Source organism: Sander vitreus, chromosome 8, assembly GCF_031162955.1.
Source record: "Sander vitreus isolate 19-12246 chromosome 8, sanVit1, whole genome shotgun sequence".
Taxonomy (NCBI): domain Eukaryota; kingdom Metazoa; phylum Chordata; class Actinopteri; order Perciformes; family Percidae; genus Sander; species Sander vitreus.
Genome location: NC_135862.1, coordinates 5,643,945 through 5,650,903, shown reverse-complemented (window position 1 = coordinate 5,650,903; position 6,959 = coordinate 5,643,945). Strand labels below are relative to the sequence as shown.

The window sequence follows — 6,959 nt, the reverse complement described above, 5'->3', positions numbered from 1 at the left end:
CTGTCCAGGTTAGCGAGCCGGTGGCTAACTGGTAACTGTGAAGCTAACGTTAGCTAGCCAGCCCCGTTTGCAGACACGTCTACACACACTGTCCGCTACTGCTGGATACTAGACACATGTTGAACTGGTGGTGGAAGAAATGCTAGGTACGAAAAAGGATTTAACTGGCTTTCGCGCGTACAGAAATTGAGGTAAGCTCATACACACACGTTGCTTTAACGATTCCCTAGACGCTGCCATTCACTAGTGCCTCCTCTTAAAAACAAAAAAAAAAAGTTTTATGTTTTGCAAACGTTAGCCAAATATTGTTAGCAGTTAGCTAGCAGGATCAGTGGCTACCATTTAGCCAAGTTTAAATGGAAATCCTCATGCATTGCAAACGTGCGTGGCTAATGTGAAATGCACAGTGGAGCATCAACAAGATGTTCCGAGCTACCCTGTGATTAGTTTTCCTTGCCAAGCACCATAAGCCAATTCAAGAGAGCAGAGCGTTGTATTGTTTTTAACGGTCTCCATCATGAGTCAATGCAATATCTCTTATCTGGTATACTACAGAGTTTACAATGTCAACCGTGTCCCGGTGTTATTACTTAACGTAAACCCCCTCTATATGGTAGCATTTTTAAGCAACCTTTAACAAAAATATAAGCCCTTACTTAGAACCCAAGTTTACCACTGCTTGTTAGCCTTGTGGACCTCAAGTGTTTACCACTGCTGGGCATTCAATGTCGGCTCAGTGGTCTAGTTGGCACTATGTGTCGCCTTGCTTTCACAGCAGCAAGTGATGAGTCTCCTGTGACTGTGTGGTGCTGAGCAGCAGATGGAAGAATGTGCTCTTTCAGAAAGCCAGTTGGCTCGAACTAGAGAGGACAGGAGAGCACACATAGGCTACTTGAGGAGTCTTAATGGTAGTGTATGTATGTGTTGGAACTGAACAGTCTTACCCAAAAGCATACACTAGGCTTTGGAGGTTTATGTGTCAGGTTTAATGTGGCATTCGTGCTGCTGACTCTCACCGTGTCCCTTCTTGCACAGGAAAAGTGTTGATGTACAGTGTGTATACTGCCGGCGCCTTCTGAATTGGCAGTTTGACAAACAACAGACCTTCTACATAAGTCTGGGAGAACATGGGAGATGATTTATTTTTTATCATTTCTATACCTTCAAAAGTTACTAGAAACTGCTCCAAACCTTGATACATATTGCTGAGTTCTTGAGTTATGATTATATTACCTACCCTTTTAACATCATACACCCTTATTATCATTAGCCATTTCCAAGCAATAGAAGTCTTTGGAGGAAAAAACATACCATTTCTTAGCCCTGGAATTATAATAACCCCTATTATTTTGTGTATTACTTATTGATTATGGCTAAAATTGTACTTTTTTTTTTTTAAATTTGGTAAATATTGTGACTACTCTTTTATCACAGTTATTCTTTCTTTTTTTGTTTTTAAATCCTTACCCCTAAACCGTGCTTATGGCATCCTATAAAACAATCTTAATTCTGTCAACCAGGCAGGGACTGACATTACTTTCTGCTGAGTATATAATAGATATAATAGATGTGGCGAAAAACATCAGCTGATCACCCAATACACAGGCTGAAAAGTTTCGGAGGCAGTTATATGTGAATGTCTTGATTAAATCTTTTACAGTGTTGTCAAACCTTTCAAATAGTACGTATTACTAAAAGATTCCTTCTTCAGTTTATGGTAAATTGCAAACTCCATCATTGTACTCATACGTTTTGAATGAATAAGGAGGTATTTTACTGGTAGAAATGTCTTTTAAGAGGCCAATTTTCTGGTGAGTCAAAATGTAAATTGTTGATACTATGTACAACATCCAATTTTCATAATCAAATGAACCCTTGGTTACTGCTGTGCTGATATGCCCCATTTTGCATTTCTGCACTGTGTAATGTGTATGTAGATTAGGATGGACAAATATGCATTATTAGATATACTGCAATATTTCCATGCTGCCACATCATTAGAGCAAAATGGAGTTTTCGACCTTGGCTGTGTATAGTTTCAGCATTTGCAACCCAAATCAGCTTTGACTAATGGCGTGCAGGTAATCACTTTCTGCTGCAAATGTTATTGCCGATAACTTCATAGTGAAATGCTGGTTGGACCTGAAAAGCCACAGCTACGTCTCGACCCTGTCCCTGCTGACCTTACGTTACAGATCTTAAACTGAGAGTAACGTGTTACATTCATGACATACTTTCACTTCCTCTTCCTCATTAACAGCAGTATATATTTCAATTTTCTTTTCTTCGTTCCCCTTTACTTGATCTATGAACTGCGGGATCCCCCCCTCAAAACTATTAGCTGTTTATTACGTCAGCCCCTTTCTCCTAACTTGCCTCCTCCATTTTTAATTAAGTTAGTGGTTTCTTGCATTTCCCAGAATGACTTTTGGCATCCCCCAGATAACTTCCCTGGTCCTGTTGCAGGTATACACACCTTTAGGTAGCAATAGCTTTAATAACAGCAGAAGAGAGACCTCTTGTAATTAATATCTTCCTATGTGGTTGTTGAATATCAGTGTAAAATGTTTTTTGGTGAGGTCCACAGGGAGACTGAGCCCTGAGGACAACATTTGACTTGAATTACTCACTAACTTACTTGTGCTGTTCATTGACAACAGTTTAGTGTTTAACACCACAGTTCCCTCCAGGCTCGTCACAAAGCTCAAGGACCTGGGATCAAACACCTCACTGTGCATGTGGATTCTTGACTTCCTGACAGTCAGGATGATGGTGTGCGGACACACCTCTTCCACCCTCTTTCTTAACACCGGAGCACCCCAAGGCTGTGTTTTGAGTCCCCTGCTGTACTTCCTGTACACACACCACTGTGTAGCCACTTTCAACTCCAACAACATCATCTAGTTTGCCGATGACACAGCTGTGGTGGGCCTGATCACAGACAGCAAATGTACAGGACCTGACCCGCTGGTGTCATGGCAACAAACTACTCATGGATGTCAGCAAGACTAAATAGATGATAGTGGGATTTTGGAAGAAGCAGGGAAGGACCTACACCCTTCTTAATATCAACGGGTCTCAGTGAAGAGGGTGGACAGCTTTGAGTACCTTGGTGTCCACAACACAGAGGGTCTGGCCTGGGCGCCGCATACTGACTCAGTGGTGAGAAAGGCTAGAAGTGCAAAAAGATTCCAACATTGTCAGTCTGGGATGGGTCAGTGAAGCTTCTACATAAAGAACATGATCATCACAAGGAATGGTCTTTCAAAAATACACAAATAATCCAGGAAGCTATAGGCATACTTTTTTGACATGTCACAGTGCAGTATGACAAATATTTCCACACTGACCTAAGTGTTACAATCCAATCCCAAATCAAGGTGCCGTACAAAAGTCTAAAAATGAAAGAACATAAGGAAACCCTCTGAGTTAGCTTGAGAGATACAGTATAACACACACAGAGAGACACAGCACATATTCACCACAAAGCCAGATCAGACTGGTTAGGAACCTTTATTTAGAACCTGTGCACTGCTTTGGTAACATGATCTCAGCCAGAAATGTTTGCCCTACCTTCGACAGGCCAGGCTGCCCTGCCCTGCCTGGAGTCATAATGAAACTCTGTTTTTCATCCACTTTCTTTCTGCAGTCACTCATCTGTACCCATTGAGAACATCCACATCAGAAAGCCTGGATCACCCTTTAGACATTTGCACCTTGAAGCACCAAAAGTGGTAATTCAAAGCAAACACTCCAAAGCCCTCACAGCTGGCTCCCTAATATCTGACCCACCATGCCTGTGAGGGCTCTAGCCAATTGAGTGAAAGGCCGAAGAATGCTATGTAGGCACCCTGACTGTACAGAATGTCAAAGACACTCTGCTGGTTAAGTTCAGTGATGAGGTGAATCCAGGTAAAAGCCTGTGTAAATGTTTTCCCCTCACTAAATCTAAAGCAGTTGTGAAGGATGATTAGGCGTTATCAAGACGCAGAATCGTTTTTTAGCGTGTTTATCAATGCCGTTTGGCCTCCATTGACCTACATTACATGTGAATTATCGCTGTAGCGAGTAGTATGAAAGGACGGAGGTTGGTTGGGGTGGCGGATGGGTAAAACGCAGGGCTTTCGCCCAGGAAAGCCGGGATCGCGTTTTGCGTTTATCAACCGTTATTTATATATATATATTTTTTTTTAATAAAGCCTTCCCCAGTGTTCTTTTCCTAAACCCAACCGTTTATTGTTTTCCTAAGTGTGTGACGTTGGTCACCGTCGTGGTTTTGTCGTTTTTTTTTTGTGTTACTAAAGCCTTTCTCAATGTTCTTTCCCTAAACCGCCCTAAACCACACACGGCGACGCCACGTGGTGTGTATGGCGGTTTAGGGCGGTATGTATGTTTACATCCGCTGTATACAGCGTAGACATACACGTGGATAGCTCAAAATGCGTACAGATAACACGCCATTTGGCTTTAGGAAAGTGGCGTGTATGTTTACGCAAAGCCACGATGCGATGTTGGATGTAGACTGTGCAAAAGGGGCTGTAGCTAAGTAAGTGGAAGATGTCTTATAGTTGGTACCATCAGCGTCATCTGAGCGTGTTGTGTTTTTAGTAAATGGAAACAGACCAGCTAATTTGATTTTGTTTTCCATAAAATTGAATGCCTTGTGAAATAGACCAACTCATCAACAATGGCCACAATGCAGTCCACAAGTGTTTTTAAGCAGTAGATTTTAGTCTCATAAGCAGTTCAAGAAACTAGCCTCTGTCTGCAGGACATAGTTGTTTTTTTATTAGAACAGATGAGACCTCCAGAAGATAAGATACAGAAGATGATGACTTGCTACCAAATTGGCCAGCAGCGTACATCTTACACTTATCATTCACAGAAACATTTGTGGTTGTGGCAATGTCTTTCACAGTTTTTAAGTTACTATGGGACTTTTGACCAAGAAGCCGGGGATCGGCTGTTCTGTACCTGAAAATGAAATAATGAAAGCATAACCTTTTGTAGTCCCGCTACAGCAGAATACTGACTTGAGGTGATGGCCCTAGTAACCAATAGGAAAACAAACTCTGCGCTATGGTTGGTTACATCATGCCAAATAGATTAGTTAATCAGACAAAGCAAACAGCCACGGCCAGGTGGTTGTTATTTCACAATAAATGTAAAATAACAACGTGTTCCTCATCCTGGTTTTCTACTTTGCATACAAAGACAGTTTGATAAATTACCTTCCCAGTTGCCTGTATTTAAATGCATGTACGATTCTCCAGATTTGACTGCCTGCACCTATTTGAATTGATGCAAAAACTATGACAAAAATGAACCTGGCTAAAACCAGACACAGTCTGCTTGAAGCACTCATCAGGTATGTTCTGTTACATTTATCACAATTAGGACCAATGAAGTTTTCTAATAGATTACATCTTTGACTTGTATTTTCTGTGCTGTGGCTGGTGGTTTTACACTTTGTGTTTGCTGCAGGTACTGTGTCAATCCTCTGTCAAACTTAGTCTCGTAGTCACAATATAGGACATTGTAAAGGCCTTTTGGTGTATGTAATTTCATGTCTATCTGTATGGAAATTCTACTACACTTCTAGTCCAGAATGGTTGGCATTCCCTCGGGCTCTATGCACTTTAACCTGAGCAACGCTGCAGTCCAATATGCTGGTTCAGTACATCACGAGTCTTTTGGTTCAAAAGTGGCCTCTTTTTTTACTACAATATGTTGTTCATAGTAGAACAGAGAGAATATACAGAAGGAAAAGGGAAGGGTAAATGATACCGTTAAAATAGCAAAATACAAAATACAACAACACTTACTCAAGAAAAAAAATCGGTCAGTTAGTAGTAGTTAGATAGTATCGCAACAGGCAGCGAGAAGTATTTTTGACTGCGAGTGTGAGCATCAAAACTCTAGTTGTGCAAGTGGAACTGGTTAGTGGCAGCAGGGAAGCACTGGTTGTACTGGACACTCCCAGGTGTGAATGGGTGTAAGGACACGCATTACAAAATCAAATTTGGAATGTCGTCCGAGGCTGTTGACTAACAGTGCTTTGCGCAGGTGCCAATCTGTTCACTGCCACTGGAGGTTGGACCGTCTATGCCAGAAGGTGGAGTTTGGGCATGTGGTGAAAGAACACAACACAAGCTCTGGCTGTGCGGAACGCTACAGCCAATGCACCACGAGGAAGAGAATTTTCTCTTTCCCGTGTGAGTCTGAAGCAGGACACTGCTGGAAAAACAGATTATGTGCTTCGGCAAATGTGTCTACGCTAGAGATTTAAAAGAAATGAATCCATCCTTCCTGCATTATCCACCCTGAGTGCTTAGGTTGCCTGGCCTGGACCTTTTCAGATTACAAAGAAATAACTGAAGAAGAAGTGACCACTGCCCCTGCCTCTTAGGTTTTTTTTCTTTGTGCATTCACTTCAGTGGGTTTCTGTCTTTGGAGCCATTTATTGATGGTGCAGGAAATGTTTTGTCAGGCCCAACATACACTAATGCAATTCAATTGCTGTTAAAAAAAAAAAAGAAAAAGAAAGGGAAAAAAAAAAGCACATTTCTACAAAGGACATTGGTTTCAGTTGTAATATTAAATTTGATTTAGTTTTTGTTTATTGTTCTGACATTCATATCGAAATGTCTCTGAGTCAGACCAGTAGACTGTAATTAATTTGATTTCATTGGTTGGCCATGCATCAGTGGACTAGTAATGGCAGCTCTGGGTGGCTGGAGAAACACAGTTCCCCATTTTGACCAGTTGGTGTCAGCAGTGGCAGCCCCAGCGTTCCTGACCCAGTTAGCTGAGTGATGCCGCTGCGTTTGAGTTGTGACCCAGTGGAGGTAATCAAAGCCTCACCGACCTTCCTTTTGTGAGTCTGGTTCCTCTGAAAGGCAAACGGAGGGGGGGAGGGGAGAGGGGGGTGATGATTGTCTGGTTCTCAAAAAACTGCC

The 6,959-nt window shown here is 41.9% G+C and overlaps 1 protein-coding gene across 9 annotated transcripts in view; it reads left to right on the top strand.

Moving 5' to 3' along the window:
• The window catches only part of LOC144521858 (suppressor of tumorigenicity 7 protein homolog), a 66,061-nt gene continuing 59,102 nt past the window's right edge, over positions 1-6,959 (top strand). For 3 of the 9 annotated variants that reach the window (XM_078256491.1, XM_078256493.1, XM_078256490.1), the window contains exon 1: positions 2-191. The gene's annotated coding sequence lies outside the window, so the exon portion shown is untranslated. Of the gene's footprint in view, positions 192-5,285; positions 5,369-6,959 lie in introns of those variants that run through there. The other 6 variants (XM_078256488.1, XM_078256487.1, XM_078256495.1 and 3 more) reach the window with 4 other exon arrangements.